General features: G+C 35.0%; 1 protein-coding gene and 1 long non-coding RNA gene across 5 annotated transcripts in view; one reads left to right on the top strand and one right to left on the bottom strand.

Moving 5' to 3' along the window:
• The window catches only part of LOC128982962 (cytoplasmic dynein 2 intermediate chain 2-like), a 131267-nt gene that overhangs the window by 19479 nt on the left and 94348 nt on the right, over positions 1 to 17440 (bottom strand). The gene's annotated exons all lie outside the window — the stretch shown is intronic.
• On the top strand, positions 1121 to 5770 carry LOC128982987 (uncharacterized). Its single transcript, XR_008489772.1, has 3 exons — positions 1121 to 1325; positions 3089 to 3189; positions 5656 to 5770. It is a non-coding gene; the product is annotated as an uncharacterized LOC128982987 (long non-coding RNA).

Raw genomic sequence — 17440 nt, 5'->3', positions numbered from 1 at the left:
ATAATTATTATCACCACAATAGGTATGCTATACTATACACAATTCCCAGTAGGTCTGAATAGAAACGACCTAAAATAAAACGATAATATCCAATAAAATTCACAGTACACATAAATCGTCACACCTATCCTTTATATCAATTTCACTGCATTAATTGCTAAATAAATAAGTGTAAACAAAGAAAAGTAAAAACAATAACAGTTTGTTTTGAAACAGCTGTTTGGTTCAAATAACATTCATTTGAAAAAAAAGAACCCACGATTACTAAAAGAACTGGTCACATGTAGCAGGAATATAAGAAGCAAACACAAACACGCTAGTAAAGCTAATGACGTAATTGTCAATGTTTATTATCCATACCGTTATCAGTTCTATCCTTAATAATTACCCACCCAAATTGAATAAGTGTATATCGTAATTTCCAATATTAGTTAATTTAAACTACAATATATTCATAGTTGAAATAAAAGTGATATTTTCACGTTTGGGGGCGCTGATAGGCACCCCCAAACATAACCACACTGAACACGATTTCATAAAAGGATGGTTTGTCTAATTGCAGTATCCTAGGTCAATGTTGACGTTGTGTTCAATCTTTGTATAAAACTCTGCTGAGGTTGTGGTGGTAATTTAAAATCGTGATTCCTGATTATTCTTGATCTTCTTTTTATGACATCAATATTTCCGGGCCAAATCCAAACAAAGTTAAAGCAGACAAACATCAGTTGTAAACAAAAAGTGACCATGAATAATTAAAACATGTAAACATTGTTATTTTTTTATTCTTTCCTCAAAAAGTGGAATAGTAAAATAATTTGCATTTCCTTTTTTATTAAGACTCGTGTACAGAGCCTCGATTTGTACTGTGGTTTAATCCCAGGTAACACGTAAGCTTACGGCAAGCCTTGTCAAAGGCTTGTCTGGAAAGGCCTTTTTATATCAACTTGTGCCAGACTTGTGGCACGCTTGTGAAGAAGGCTTACGGGGAACAGCTTGGGGCCAATTCGTGGAAGGTGTATCACGACAAGCAACGTAGTTGTAATTTTCATCCATCGCAGCGCTAGCGGCGCTAGTCAGTCTACTACACAACAACAAAACAACCGCCATTTAATTTGTGTTTGTTTGGCCGTCTGGCGTCTGCGCTTGTTCTTTCTTGTTTTCGGTTAAGTGTTTATTTTTCCTTAAGTTTTGAGTTTATATTTCGCGTTAAGTTTAAATTTTTAAGTTTATAAAGTTTGTATACAGCCCTAAGTAAATTTATAAGTGCTTTTGGTTAATTAGTAGTTTTCCTCGGTGATAACTTTGAAACCTACTGCGATTTTCAGGTGAGTAGAATAACCTAGATTTAGCAGTAAGTTAATCAGTTATTTTAAATAAGTTAAAGCAGCCAACTTAACTTAAGTTTATAAGTTATTAATATAATGATTTAAGCATCAACCGTTTGATTTAGAGCCTGGGCCTAGTCTAGACATAACTCACAAAAGTCTTACCGGTACCTAGCTAAAAGGCCTGCCCTAGGCTATTTGATTTATGATTTATGTACATCAGATGTACATTTATCACATCTTATACCTTCTTAACTTTTTTAAAATCTGTTTTCACTTGATCACTTGAAAAATTGGCAGTCAATTCAGTGTTTGTTAAAAACTTTTCCAGGAAATGTTTTAATAATGATTCATTATTGGTAGCCCAATAAACCTGAGGGCTGATATAAATTTTAGGCCTACTTTATTTTTTTTTTAACTGCAGCACATTTTATTCTGTCACAAAGTGTCAAAACACCTAGTAATTTGCTATTGGGAATGTTCATGTTCATTTGTTATGTTAGGGTCCCATAATAACTTAAGCTACTTAGCTAACCTAACTCATGTGTTAATTAGCACCTCGACTGTAGGCTGCTAGCCTTGATAGACTCTACTAAGTCAATCAAAAGGACTAGCTAAACATAGGCCTACCCTCCCTGGGTACTTACAGTTTCACATAGAGCCGTCTGCAATAAGTTTTGGATGAGTAAGGATAAAAGTTAACTTAGGCCTAAGTTACTTATTATCAAAATGATGCGTATTCTTTTCTCGCACAATAGACTTTGCCCTCGTGGCAAGCTTAGCACTTTTCGGACGAAATAAGTAAATACAGTGGAACCTTGATAACAAGTAACAAGACCCTCGATAACAAGTCACCCTTGATAACAAGTCTCATTTTTAAATCCCCTAGAATTTATTTTACCCCTAATCACATGTTATTGCAAACCTCGATAATAAGACAACCTTGATAACAAGTCTTATTTTATAATCCCCTTGAGAGCCTTTTTATCAAGGTTCTCCTGTAATTCTTACTTAGCCTATAATTTTTTTCGGAACATTCCAAAAAATTTTCTAGCATCGAAACACTTAAACGTCACTTTGCTTTAAAAAGATCAAGTTATGTAGGCCTAAAGATTATTGCCTCCCGCGGTCACATAAAAATCCTGAATACCCCCTACAGTAACGGAACATCATTATCGCCTTTCTCCATTTGTGGAAAATCTTGACATTAGGTAGGGCTACATATATTATAAAAATAGGCTATGTGCCGGAGCGAGCTTTTGTATATAGTTTGCTTGTCTGTAGATATATTATGTTGATCAAATTTAGCAACTTTATTTAGTCTATTTCACCTTAATATTAACATTTGCTCAAAAAAACATATTTTTGCATTCCCCATAGTAGAAAACCTAAGTACTAGCATAGACAAAAAGAATTAAATATAAAAAGACCGTCAGCTGTGCTGCAGTTACCATAGGTTCTGGCGCACACCGCTGGGAGCGCTATGCAGTTACGGCCTACGCACTACGTAACTACATGGCGCTCCCATCATTGTGTGCCAGAACCTATGGTAACCACTGCACGGCTGACAGTCTATATTTAATTCTTTTTGTCTATGTTACTAGTTAGATCTAACTTTATTCAAAATATGCTTTATGGAAATCTTTAAGCATAAATCCAGTTTAAGACGAATTGATAGTCTGCAGGTTTGCTGCTTCAGGTGTATTTTTGCTCTGGTACTTTACTCATTTTGTATGTTTAGTGCACCTTTTTCTGATTTATAGATGCTGTCAGGAGAAAACATTGAGAAACATCGGCTGAGAATATGAAGAAGGAACTCAATCAAGAAGTGGCTGCAGCAAGCCACACCCAGATTGATGAAGAGGTATTTTTTCCTATTTCAATTTACGGTACCGTACTTATTTCTTTGTGATAAGAAATTATTATGAGTAAAGGGCGTTTATAAAAAAAACTCCTCATTTACTAGCACCCGTCATCATAGCAACATTTTCCGTAAGGCATTGCAGCTCTAGATTTTTTCAAATTTTATGTGCCACAGTGTTGCCAACAAATGCTGACCAAAAATTTACAATTGGTTGGTACAATGAGTTGAACTGTTATTAAGGAATTAACTTCATATTTCCAATCTGTTAAGATATGTATTTGAAAACCCCAAGAGTTCTATTGACACCCTGTATTTAGGTTGCCATTGGAAACTGTACAAAGTTCTTCTGTTAGTTTGGATATTGTACTTAGTAAAAATGCCATTTAGATTATTCTAACTCTATTAAAAACATTAGCCATACCTATAAAACATTAATAGAACCAGTTAAATTCAGGGTTTATTTAACCTTTTTACCTCACATTTGCCTGTCCACATGGGCCTCAGGTTTGTGCATGGAAAGTTTATTTCAGCACTAGTCTAGTCAATTAGATTTGAATTTCAGTTATATATTGAGTTAAGACCCCACTGAGTGTGAAAAAAAAACCACATGTAGCCTATATGTAGAGTGGTATTGTATGCAACAATTGTTTTTTACCTTTAATGTCTCATTTCTTGCGAAATCGGCATCGTAGACTATCTTGAACGCGCGGCTAAGTCAGTTTACCGAGTAAGATAGAGTAGTGCGGCCGCGCAAAGCTCATTTCGGTGGCAAAATTCCAAGACGACTATTCTCCATGACTGAGCATTTCGCTTCTTAGGCCCGGTTCACACGAGCAACTTATCTAGCTAACTAGGCTGTAACTAGGTAAGCCCGAATGGGTAGCGGACCAAAGGATACACCGGTTCATACGAGCGACATGTCAACGGACTAGGTCGTAGGTGTGACGTAAATGAATGTGCATCGATAAACGATGTTTTTCATACATCGATGTTTTCAATACATCAATATTTTCGATACGTTGACATATTTCTGGAAATATTTTATGTTTTTGCGTCAATGGTAAGTGAATTTTTTTTTTACATTGATGTTTTAGACAATAACGATGTTTTAAACAATTATCGAATCATTTCAAAACTAAATTTGCATTGGAATCACCCAACAAACTATCATTTAAACTATTATAAAGTTTGGTTGAAAAAACATCATTGTTTAGAGTGTATAGGGTCAATATAAAATTATATTATAAACCTATTAATCGGTTACAAATTTATATTTAGTTTATTCCTATATTTGGACTTGTAATACTAATAATAGGCCTATAAAGATAATTGTTCCAAAGAAACGGTTGTTGCTTCATTGATTCAATACAAATATCGATATCAATGTTACTCGGATCCATCACTGGCGACAATGAGAACAAAGGGAAGAATGCGAGCTGCAGCATGATGACCGATCGCTCGTGTGAACGCTCCCATAGGGGCCATACTGCTAAGCCGCTAGAGCGGGCGACTGGGTTGCTGCCATGAGTGACTTGGAAGCGGGGCCCGACAATAGTTTGGGACACCAAGCTCGAACGCGGCTCGCTAGTCGTCGCCCTACGCTTGTGTGAACGGTTCCATTTAATCCTGTAGTCCTCTACCCAGTCGGGCTTACCTAGTCACAGCCTAGTCAGCTAGATAAGTCGCTTGTGTGAACCGGGCCTAAAATGGTAGTATTCATTAGTCTTAGACCATCTCTAATATTAACATCACCCATTCCTGTCTCAAATTTCCCAGTCATCTGTTTTATTAGTTAATGATACTAGATCTAGTATAAATTAATGATATTCTATTTTTTCTATATTTTAATATCATCAGCTGATTGGTTAATTATTTATTGTTTTCTGTTGTGAGTCAGTTGTCCAATTTATTGTTTTGTTTTAGCGTTTGTACTTTTTACAATGTTCAAATATATTTCTAAAACGTTTAAAATGTATTGAATTTTTACTTGAACTCCTTTAAAAAGTCAAACATAGGTACTTTTAAAATTTTTGAAGCTAATCCCTGAAAGCTATAACATCTAATAAAGGTTTAAACCTACAGTACCGGTATGAAATTTTTCAAGTGTCATGGAAAAAGGTATAGTGTTATAGACTTTATAAACTGTAAAAAGCCTCTATTTTCTCATTTCAGTCCGACCAAAATTAAATTTATTTGGAAACCTAAGTAAAGATATATTAAATTTGGAACACCATGCCCATAGTTGTTTTGCAAATAATTGGCTCACACACAAAGCAATATTTGAAACATTTATCTCATCATAGGAATAATAAATATTTTCAGATCTAAAGGAAATTATAGGCTAATCCATAAATTTGGCAAAGTCACATAATTTATTGAGGGAATACATGTATGGCAACTTAAAAAAATACTACAAAACATCAATTTTATTGAGACAACAAAATATTTTTAATTTCTGTTTTTCAGGTCTAACAGACAGCAAGCAACACCCGCTGCTGAAGAGTGTTCTGATGACTGAATACTGTACGAATTGTAATTTAAACCTGTGTAAATATTTTCAGAATATAAAATGTTAAGTGCACTTTTACTTTGTTTGATTTCCATTGTCAAAACTTCTCTGATTAAGATAATTTCTCAATTAGTTTGAAATCAACTGTAGGTATAGGAATAAATTTGTTTCATTTTTTGTCATTACAGCTTAGTAAAGCTATGTAACTAATACAGTACTGTGTTAGGTCTATTATATGGAGTCAATTTAAATTCAACCGAGGAGTTAGCTCTGTTTAGCATTTCCTCTAATAACATTCAAGTTTTTCTATTAGAGGCATTTATATTAAATTTGCTTTGAGTAATAATTAAACTACTGATTTAGTTCTGAAAGCTGTATTTAGGGCACATTAGACTTCTGATAACAAGTCTAATATTGCCCTACTTTACCTTACAAAGCTATCTTACGGTTAGTTTGTAGGCATTTGACAAAAATAATTTTTAAGTAAAATACCTTTTTGAAACCCATAGCCTACATTTCTTAAAATGATTGTATTCTACCATGAAATGAACAGTTGTCATAAAACATATTTATTTATTGCTCAGTGCTTTATTTTGGCTTTTAGTTAGTAATTAGTTACTTTTATTTTCAAACAGGATCCAACACATTTATCTCTAATTAGCCTACAGTCCCAAGTCTATTTTTAAAACCTATCATTCTCTATCTGGCAAAGTAAAAAGTTTTGTCGGCCAAACAAAATTTAATTTATTTTACATACATTACTATGAAACATAAACATAATGTGCTTCATTTTTATCTGAGCTATATTTTCAATGATTTATTAATTTGTTTTATGGAACAAAATATATCTGTTACAGTTTCTAAGTTCTAATAAAAGGCCTGTGATAAGTTTAAACAGAAGGCCTGTGACAAGTTTGAACAGAAGGTTTGTGTCAAGTTTAAACATAAAGGTGTGTGGCTAGTTTAACCAGAAGGCATGTGGCAAGTTTAATCAGAAGGCCTTTGACAAGTTTGTATAGAAGGCCTGTGACAAGTTTAATCAGAAGGCCTGTGGCAAGCTTGTCTGATGGGAACTAGGAGGTTTGCTACAAGCTTGCCCCAAGTGTACAAGCTTGCCGTTATACACTTGTAGCAAGTTTAAAGGTTTGACAAAAAAGGTTTGTGACAAACCTTTCTCAAGCTTTTTTTGTTACCTGGGATTAATTTTGGTCTAAACTATTTTAAACTGTGGTCTAATTATCTCTACTAATCTTACTTATTTCCTATAATCAATGACAAAATAAGAGTAAATAAAATAACCTCATAGTTCCATAGTTTATATTTAACCAGCTGTTAGTTAAAACAAATTATATTACTCTAAAACAAATCGAAGATTACAAAGATTGCTTTAAAAAAATAATTTGAACATCCTAGTATTTTACTATGTATAATTTAATGAATCTGTCATCCTCTTACAGAAGAATTGAACGTATCAATGATTTGCATTACACATAGTATTATAAATAAGTCAACCCTAAGTATGTCTTTACATTTTTATCCAAATGCTGAATTTGTAACACAAAAGCTGAATGATTACAGCTGTTACGTTAAGCAAATTATTTTATGCCAAAAGCTAGTTTAGAATCTTAGCGTCGGCTGCTAGACGCAACATCCTCTGGGTAAATTATCGTGAATAAGGACAATATCTCCAAACTGGGGAATTGTGAAGACCGGCAACGTTTCTGCTTGATTTCAGATTGAGTCCTTTCTCTCAAACTAGTTAAGTAGTCTTTCTTCCAAAGAACCCAAAATGTGTTTATGAGGTTCTGTCCTTTTTTCCAAGTTTGAAGTAAATGTTCAGTGTTGGATAGCTTATGGTCTGGATTAGTTGTCTTTCCACTCATTTCAATTCCATTTTTCCCGTGAAAATTCAGGAAATGACCGGGAGTTAAGATACAATCTGATAAACTGGCTTCACTAGAAGAGACGTACACTAAAGGTCTTGAATTCAATACCGCTTCAATTTCAGTTAAAGTAGTTTCCAACTGTGTAGGACCAATTGTTTTTCTTAAACACCTCTTTACTAGGGATATAAGTCGCTCATAGAAACCGCCCATCCAAGGTGATAGTTCAGGAATAAAACAGAACTCACATCCCTCATTATTTATGTAAGATAAAACACTAGAGTCGTTGAAGTTTTTTCTCCAAATATCTTCAGTAAATGAAGCGGCGAGTTTGAATTGAGGAGCATTGTCTAGAAATATTTGTTTTGGTTTACCTCTTCTGCTTATGAACCGTTTGAGACATAGAAGAAATTCTTCAGTTGTTAAATCGTTAACTAGCTCTAGATGAATGGCTCTTGTTGCAAGACAAGTAAATATGCAACCATAACTTTCCCTAAATCTCCAGAGTCATTGTTGTGATAGTCTTTAACGTATAATGGGCCGAAGTAATCGAGTCCAGTGTTGCTAAATGGGATCTGTTCTGAAACCCTCTCTTTTGGAAGTGGAGGCATGGGTGGCAATTTGTATGGACCACCCTCCCAACGAATACAAGTTAAACATTTCTTGATAGTTTTGTAGACTTGAGATCTTCCACACAAAATCCAGTATTCTTTTCTTATTTCTGCTAGAGTATGTTGAACTCCAACATGAAATAAAACATTAACGTTGTATCACTAGAGTTGAGAAGTATTCATTTTTTGGTAGAAGTTTAGGGTGTTTCTGGAGTATCGAAAGTTCAGCATATGAAAGCCTTCCAGAACATTTAAGCAGGCCGTCATAGTCAAGAAACAGTTTCAATTGTTTTTGAAGTGGATCTCCTTTATTGGTTTCGATGTTACTTATAGTTTCGGAAAAGTGTTTCCTTTGAACATATTTTTCCCATCTTAGTTTAGCCAACTGGATTTCTTCAGCAGTCATGTTAGTTGTGGTATGAACAATGGATTGTCTTCTACACTTAGAAATAAATCTTTCGCAGAACGCTGTTACTCGTAGTAGTTTATTCAGAGTCAAAAATCGTTTGACATCAATTCCATATGGAGGTTCTAAGATCCTTTCTTCAGCTGTCTCATTAAACGCTGTTAATTCTTCTTTAACTTTATGAATTTCTTCAGTGGGATTAAAGTTCCAATTCGGCCATTGGTTTTCAGGCAGATTAAACCACTGAGGTCCTGACCACCACATTTGACAGCTGCAAAGTTCGTTAACATTCATGCCACGAGTTGCTACATCTGATGGATTATTTTCAGATGGAACATATTTAAATATAACATCTTTATTTGCCTTTATTTCAGAAACTCTTCGTTCAGTGAATTTAGGTAAAATCTTAGTTGTGTTAATCCAATTTAAGACACACTGGGAGTCGGTCCAAAGAAACTTTCTTGAAACTGGCTGTTCAAAATTCTTCTCCATTTAATTCAAGGCACGCGAACCTATTAAAACCCCAAGTAGTTCCAGAAGAGGCACAGAGATGTTTTACAGTGTAACTCGATTGAGGTTGGTTCTAAACCAACAGATCTTGGTATTGAAACATTAGAAATTCTGACAATATCACGTTTTATTTCTTGCCACTCCTTGCATTTGTCCTCGGTTAGGGGCACGTCCCAGTCCAAATTTTCTTCCCACAAACTTTGAATAAAAAGCTTCGCTTTCAATGTTACTGGGATAAATAGACCAGAAGGGTCAAATATTGAGGATATGAGTTTCAAAACAGTCCTCTTTGTACAAATATCTTCTATACAGTTAATTCTGCATTACATTTGATTCATCTTCTTTTGTGAGCTTACCATGAGGTATGTTCTCTTTGAGCGCCTGAGAGTTGGAGCACCATCCTTGGAGGTTCATGTTTGCTTGTGAAAACAAATCAGTTACAAAGTCGTACAAACCAAGAGCCTCTTCATCAGTTTTGGCTCCAGTTGCCATATTGTCAACATAGAATGAAGTTTTCAATATCTTGGTGTCTTCTGTTAGTTCACTATGGGACAGGTGGTGCTTTATAGTAGCACTTAATAAGAAAGGACTTGAAATAACACCAAACGGAACTCTGGAAAATCTTAGTTCCTCAATGTTGTTTTGATTCACTGGCATTGACAAATCTTTTAACCATAAAAACCTAGTAACGTCTCTATCAGGTATGTTTAAGTTCAGTTGAAGGAAAGCTTTTTCTATATCAGCTATTATCCCTATAGGGTTGAGTTGAAAACGTATGAGCAATCCGCATAAGTCCTCTAGTATTACTGGGCCACGATAAAGGCAGTCGTTCAAACTATTAGAAGATTTCTTTGACTTGGCTGAAGCATCGTACACTATTCTTACCTTTGTTGTGGATTTTGCTTCGTTAATTATGGGATGATGTGGAATATAATGCTTAACAATGGCATTTCCAGTTTCTGGAACTTGTTCAATGATTCCCGCTGATCTCTGCTCCTTGATTATGTTATCATACCTTTGAAGCAAATCTGGTTGACTTGATAACTTTTCACAAGTGATTTCAGTCAAGCTAATGAGAGAAAATAATTATCCGGCAAGTTTGGGGGGTATTCTTTCCATGGCCAAGAAACCGAATACCTATTCTCGACTAAAAGGATAGTATTATTAAACTGCTTTAGAGCAATATCATCATCAATTTCAAATGGATTATCATGTATACCTAAAGTTTCAAGACTCCAGAGGTCTTTGACGTTAAGTTGTTCTACAAGTTGAGAATCTGCAGAATGAAAGTAAGCTTTAGGAACAAACAAGTTAGATGGCTGGACCGTAGTTAAGAATGAAGTTGAGTAAGAGTCAGTTTCAATAGAGTTTATTAAGCTCCTTCCACTGATTACCCAGCCTAATTTAGTGTTTAAGAGGAAAAGTCCATTGCCAATTTTGTCGTCATTTATAAAGTCCAAGTAATAGTCATTTCCAATAAGAAGGTCAATTTCGGAGTTCAGGTGTTGACCTTGAGCCAAAGTTAAGTTCGGATATATTGATTTTATTTGATCAATAATATCTATCATCCCGCTTGAGTGGACTTGTCCAGTTATGTGAGGCACAACATTTGTTTGTACGTTGATTGTGTCTTTATTTAAAAGCGATATACCAACACAAACAACAGGTGTCTCAAGAGTTTTAAAACTTTTGTTTCCGAAAGTGAACACATTTAAAATCTGATGTTGATCGGATCTTAATTGTAACTTAGAAGCTAATGTCTTTGACATGTATGACCTTTGACTACCTGAATCGAATAAAAGTCTAGCAGTGTGAGTTAGTTTGTTAACTTCATTTGTAACATTTACAATTGCAGTTTGTAAAATTACCTGTTCGTTAACTGCAAGAAGAGACGATAACTTAGTTGATTTTAGTTGAGTTGTGGTCAAGTGTGACGAGCCTCCAATTGGTTTTGGTACTTGTAACTCTCTTCCCGTAGGAACAGTCGGGGAATTCACAGCATCTTTGGTGATACCTGGTGGAAACTGTTTAGGGCAAAGGCTCTGATTACAAAAAACAAAAGCCTTGAAAGTTTTACAATTTTTAAGGCTATGTCCCCTTTTTAAACAAATAAAACATAACCCCTTTATTTTGTCCTTACGCTCACTTACTGTGCTGAATGCCGTGCATTGATCACTCCAATGGTCTTTCTCACAAAATATACATCGTCTTAGATTGCAGGACCTATCACCAGTTAACAGGGTCTCGGCAGTTGAGGTAGGTTTATGAATGATATGCTCCACAGTCACATCCCTAGACTTAGTAGAAATTCCCAACAGCATCTCTGATTTCTCTCTAACGATTAGAATGTTTTGAATTGTATTACAAAGTCGATTTACGTTTAATTCTTCGCCTAAGTTTAGTTCTTCAACCTTCAGTAGAACATTGAGAGGTAACTTACTAGTAATAAGTGTGAGGAAGTAGTTTGAATTTGTATCCTCCCCTAAGGCTTGTAAGCATCTCATATGTTTTTCAATTATGTCGAAGGTACGACGCAAGAATTTTGTGTCATTAGACTTAACAGGAGGAATTTCTATTAGTGACTTGTAGTGTGAGTTTACAATTATCGGTTTGTTAGCAAACCTACTCTTCAGTAAAGAAATTGCTGTATCATAGTTTAATGATGTTAGTGGGAGTCCGGATATACAACATTTAGCTTCCCCCTCAAGTAATGAATTCAAATAGTTAAATTTGTCAATCACAGTAAGAGCATCATTGCTATGAATGGAGGAGGAAAAGGAATCCCAAAACTCCTGTCATTTGAGGACGTCACCATCAAAGGTTGGGATGACAAGTTTAGGTAGTTTGACCAAACAACGTTTAGGTTCTGAAACTACAGTTTGATCATGGGAGTTACATTGTTTGTCTGCATAATGAGGTGTGAAGGAATCTATTCTTACCTGTAGTTTTGAAACTACTTCTTCGCAATTCAGAACTAGTTCAAATGGATCTCCCACTGACGTACTTGCCCCTCCATTCGTTGAGTCATCGATTTCGATCTGATCAAGTTGTTCAAGTAAGTCTTCCAGACGCCTACGATATCCGTCTAAAGTCGTCAGTGTCCCTAGGAGGTCAGGTTTGGAAGAGTCCTCCCCTTGTAGAAGTAAATTGGCCTCGGTAATGGTATTGCCCAATCTCTTGCTCAAGGTATCAATCTTTTTCAGTAGTCTTGAGGTCATTTTCCAGCTCTGCTACCAATTGTCGCGGATTTATAAGTTTTGTTCTAAATTAAGTAAGTATATAAATGTAGAAGCGTGAAATAAGTTTTATTTTGGACAATTAAAGTAGTTTAAGTTTCAGTTAACATCATCTTCTTGCTATTTGTTCAACTAGTACCACTCAATTGTTTTCTTTTTATATTCACAACATCTGGTATTAATTACATATGTTACAAACAGTCTTTTGGGAAATGTTATGGCTTTGCCACAATGACTTTGACAACTTCATCAAGCATGCAAAATATAAATACAACCTCAGCCTCACCTCCACCAGCCAAAGCCATGCTAAGCACAGCCACCTCAACCCTCATGTCATTAATGCCCTCAACTACATTAACTACTACCACTACTCCACCAGCTGCAAGTTTGTTGGTAGAGATGCTTAATAGTGACACAACACTACAAGAGGTGCATAGAGAGAGCGAGTCCAATGGTGTGACCATCACAGACACAGCGCAAAAAGAGATGTTTCAGCCTCAACCAACAACCTCATCCACCAAGAGTGTGAGTGTGAGTGCCGTGTCAAGTGAGTGTGAAAGTCACAGTGAGAGTAATTTTTTTAAATTAAGCCATAATGTAACAATAGTAGAATAAGTCCGGATTTAAATACTAGGTATAAACATAAAATAAAATTACCAGGTCTCCTTCATCTGAACATACAGGGGGTAAAAAATAAGTTTGAAGAGTTAAAAATATTCTTAAATACATACAATTTTGAAATTTTGCAGTAAATCTAGAGGAGGCTCATGTATTCTTGTTGATAGGAATTTGGATTGTTGTAAGCGCAATGATTTAGCCTGTTTTAATGAAGAATTAGTTTTTGAAGGTTCTTTTATTTAAATTAAGTCAATTAAGTGTATTTTCCTCTCACTGTATACAGTTCCTGGTTACTCTATGTCAAAAATTTTTTTTTGGATAAGTTTAGATGATTACTTCAAACACTAGAAAAAGATATTAAATTTAAGAAAGTCGTAATTGCCTCTGACTTTCATATCAATCTTTTAAAAAAAGACAAGAGCTCTGAATACTTTCAAACAGTTGTAAATGAATTTGGCTTTGTAATCAATCATATAGATCCAACCAGAATAACTAATACCACTGTTTCTTGCATTGATAATATTCTGACTAGTGTAAATTTTGGGAAAGGCCAATTGTGTAACATCAATACCTCTTTTTCTGGTCATAATGCTCTGCTGTTGTCTCTACCCAACAAACTGAATAGACAGTTCTGCACCAAAAGAATTAAAATTAGAATGTACCCTGAAGAGAACAACATTCTATTTGTAAATAGACTTAAGCTTATGTTGTCAGATATGCCTCCTCTTATTTCATTGGATGATTGCTAACATTTTTTCTTGGAAAATTTTATCTTTTGTATGAATGAATTTTTCCCTATTAAAAATATTAAGGTAAAAAATGAGAAATAAAAAAAATGGATTACACAGGGTATTAAGATATCAGCAGCAAAGAAGAGGCAATTACACTGGCAAGCAAAGTATAATCCAAGTATAGAATTTCAGCAATATGTAAAAAATTATAAACAAGTGTTAAAGTCAGTTGTAAAAGCAGCAAAAATAGCATCTAATGATAATTACATTTTTGAGTCCAAAAACAAATCAAAAGCTACATGGGCTGTTGTATACTCATTGTAATAAAATTAGTGAAGCTATCACCTTAGAAATAAACAATAAGATAATTTCAAATCCTCAATAAATCACTCAAAGTTTTAACAATCATCTATACTTATTTATAACGCAAGCAGGTTTTTTGTGACAATTACTCCTCCGAAACTACTGTACCGATTGACATGTTTTTGGTGTCATTGGAAAGAGCGTAACGTGAAGTTGTGCAGGAAACTTTTTTTTTTAGGGAAATAGTGAGTGAGGCCCTGGAGCCCTTTAAAGTTTCATATTTCTTCATAAGATTAACATGGGAAACAAAAATTGTTATGAAACTCCAGCTGTTGTCAGAAATTAAAAGAGAGAAGAAGAGCATAATTATGTTGATTTTAAACAGTCAATAAGTTTGCTAATTTAACAGTTTGCCACAAACATTTACTGACTTGGTTGAAATGAAATATTTACAATTTGAATTTTGGTTGGCGTAAATATTACAATGGGAAAAAGCGGGAGACCCTGGATAATTTGATATACTAAAAAGAAAACTGAATTAACACTGTGTTAATCATTGAAAGAGCCGATTTGCATACTATGGAAACATATGAAAGTCATAGAACACCACCAAGGAGAAGAAATAGAAATAATGTTTTTTAGCGAATTTCCCATATAGGGAATAAGCTATTACCGTAGGTCTCATGGTAAGACCTAGACCCGGGACCGATTTACTTTTTCGTTTTGAGGTCCCCAGAGGCCAAAAACACCATCCGTTCAAATTCATATATATATATATATATATATATTTATATATGTGTCCGTTAGCGCGATAACTCGGGCAAAATTGATCCGATTTTGATGAAATTTGGTACAAACGTGTAAACCTACATTTATTCGAACGAGTTCGCGAACCAGCATAATTGGACCATGGGATCAGGGGTTTATGGGGGGTTTTATGGGGTAAAAATGGGTTTTTCTCATTTTTGACCCTAAAAACTTAAAATTTCTAAATTTCTCTCTAGACCATTTTGAAGAGCTTAAAAAACAAATAATTTAGTATATTGAAGTGTTTTTGAATGTTCATTGACTACGGAGAAAATTTAAAAAATAGTAAATTTAAAATTCCCATGTTATTCTTATGGAGAATAAATAAACTGTTCTAGTTTGCTTGTTTATGGATATATTTTAATCAAATTTGGCAATTTGGTTTATTTTATACTAAGCTATCAGTATTTAATTGAAAAAACACATCTCAACATCTTCCCCGTAGCAGCAAACCTAACTACTCACTAAAATTAATGTTATTTAAATAGGAAATAAATCTGAAAATTTATAGGGAATATTTTAGTAGAAATCAAGCCGGGTAAATGGAAATTCGCTTAGGATGCAGGTTTGCTGCGACAGGGGTATTTTTATGATAATCGTTATTATGGACGACCTAATGTGGCTATGAGTAAAGCTATTTGTAGAAAACGAAAACACTAAAAAACAAGATCAGCTTTTGAAAAATGATAAGATATTTACAAGAAATGTTGATTATATCGATCTGTTATGTACATCTTGAGTATTTCCATAATATTTGAGTCGAATCTTTTAAAGTCATCAGAAATTATGACTGTTATTCGTTTTAAAATAACGCCTGTAATACGTAGCAATTGCTCGAATTCGAGCAACCGGTACACTAGTTTTATTAACACTGTTGACTTATTAAAAGTCCCTTAGGCTGATTTAACTTTTGTCAAAGACAGCCCTTCATGTAAGACAAAATATTTAAGTGAATTTTCACCTGTTTTAGTGGAAGAGGTGGCTAAAATTATCTTAGGTCTAAATAACACAAAATCTTGTGGATGGGATGACATTCCACTTCATTTATTAAAATTGTCTGTTCAAGTGATAAGCCCTATTTTAACTTATATTTTTAATCTAGCTATTAGAACTTGTACCTTTCCGACTAAGCTGAAAATGTCCGAGATAAAACCAATTTTTAAAAAGAAATCAAAAATTACATTCAAAATTTCCGTCCTATATCTTTACTTAATACATCAAAATTTTTGAAAAAGCTCTTCATAATAGAATTGTTTATTTTCTTGAATGTAATAATCAGCTTGGGGCTGAACAGTTTGGGTTTAGGAAAAATAGAAGTACTGAATTGGCTTTGATAAACTTTGTGAGCGATGCAGCGAGGGCCTTGGATGGGTCGCAGTTTACTGCGGGGATTTTCTGTGACCTGTCCAGGGCTTTTTACTGTGTGGATCATCAGATGCTGATTTAAAAAAATGCCAGCATTGGTATTGAGGAGTCGGCTCTTAAGCTATTAACATCATATCTTTTGGGGAGGAAGCAGAGAACAGTTATCAGTGAGAGGGCAACCCGTTTTTACTCGGACTGGACTACAGTAAAATTTGGCATCCCTCAAGGATCCATTTTAGGACCCACACTCTTTCTTATATATATAAATGACCTACCAGCACATATTTCCAAAAGGTTCGTACTATTTGCTGATGATACAATTGTAATAGTTCAGGAAAAAACCTGTCTGCATTAGAAAACACTTTGAAATAAACACTAAAAGATCTGAAGAGATGGTTTGAATCAAATGGACTTTTACTAAATGAATGCAAATCTAACATTATGCAATTCCAAATCAGAATTAACAATAACCACAAACTCAATGGAACGGATTTTAATGTCACTGATAAATATAAATTTCTTGGGATTAATATAATAGATCAAAGTTTCAATTGGAAATCGCACATTTAGGGCCGTATTACACTAGGTCACCAGGCGATGTCACCGGTGGCGTCACCGGCGACGTCACCGGTTACTGTACGGGCAGCCAGCCTGAACACCAGAGAAGTCACCAGGAGTGAGACCAACCCCCAAAGTTCCTCCACTCCAGTATCTACATTCAGCGCTGTCACCTCGTTGTTACTCTTCAGTTTAAGTTATTAAGTTATAGTTAAGTTAAGTTATATAGTTATATAGGTTACTACTCTTCAGTAAAAAAAAGTCTAGTGATCAAAAGTTATTAATTAAGCGGGGACGATATGCAGGGAAGGGAACAAGGGAAGATGACTCGGTAAAAAAGCCAGTGTATTGTGAAAGGTGGTGGTGAAAAAGAAACTGAATGTAGTAGCATTTCTTCATAGTTTTCCGACAATACGTCTACTCACTACACTGGCAACAATCTGAACTTGCAGAACACGAAAATACAGTGGTGACGCAACCGCGGTGACTGTGTGTAATATGTCTCATTTGATTCAATGCCCAGCGACAAATCTTGGTCACCAGTGGTTACTCGTCTGGTCACGGGGCAGAGTCACCGGTCCGTCACCAAAGGCTGGTGACGCAACCGGTGACCCTAGTGTAATAGGCGCCATAAGAACCAATGCCCACCAACCAGTCATGTCACCGGTGACGCCACCGGTGACGTCGCCTGGTGACCTAGTGTAATAGGGCCCT

This window comes from Macrosteles quadrilineatus, unplaced genomic scaffold (assembly GCF_028750875.1).
Source record: "Macrosteles quadrilineatus isolate MER2022 unplaced genomic scaffold, UCM_ALF_1.0 Scaffold_1__1_contigs__length_201487025, whole genome shotgun sequence".
In the NCBI taxonomy this organism is placed as follows: domain Eukaryota; kingdom Metazoa; phylum Arthropoda; class Insecta; order Hemiptera; family Cicadellidae; genus Macrosteles; species Macrosteles quadrilineatus.
This window is presented reverse-complemented; position numbering and strand designations above follow the sequence as displayed.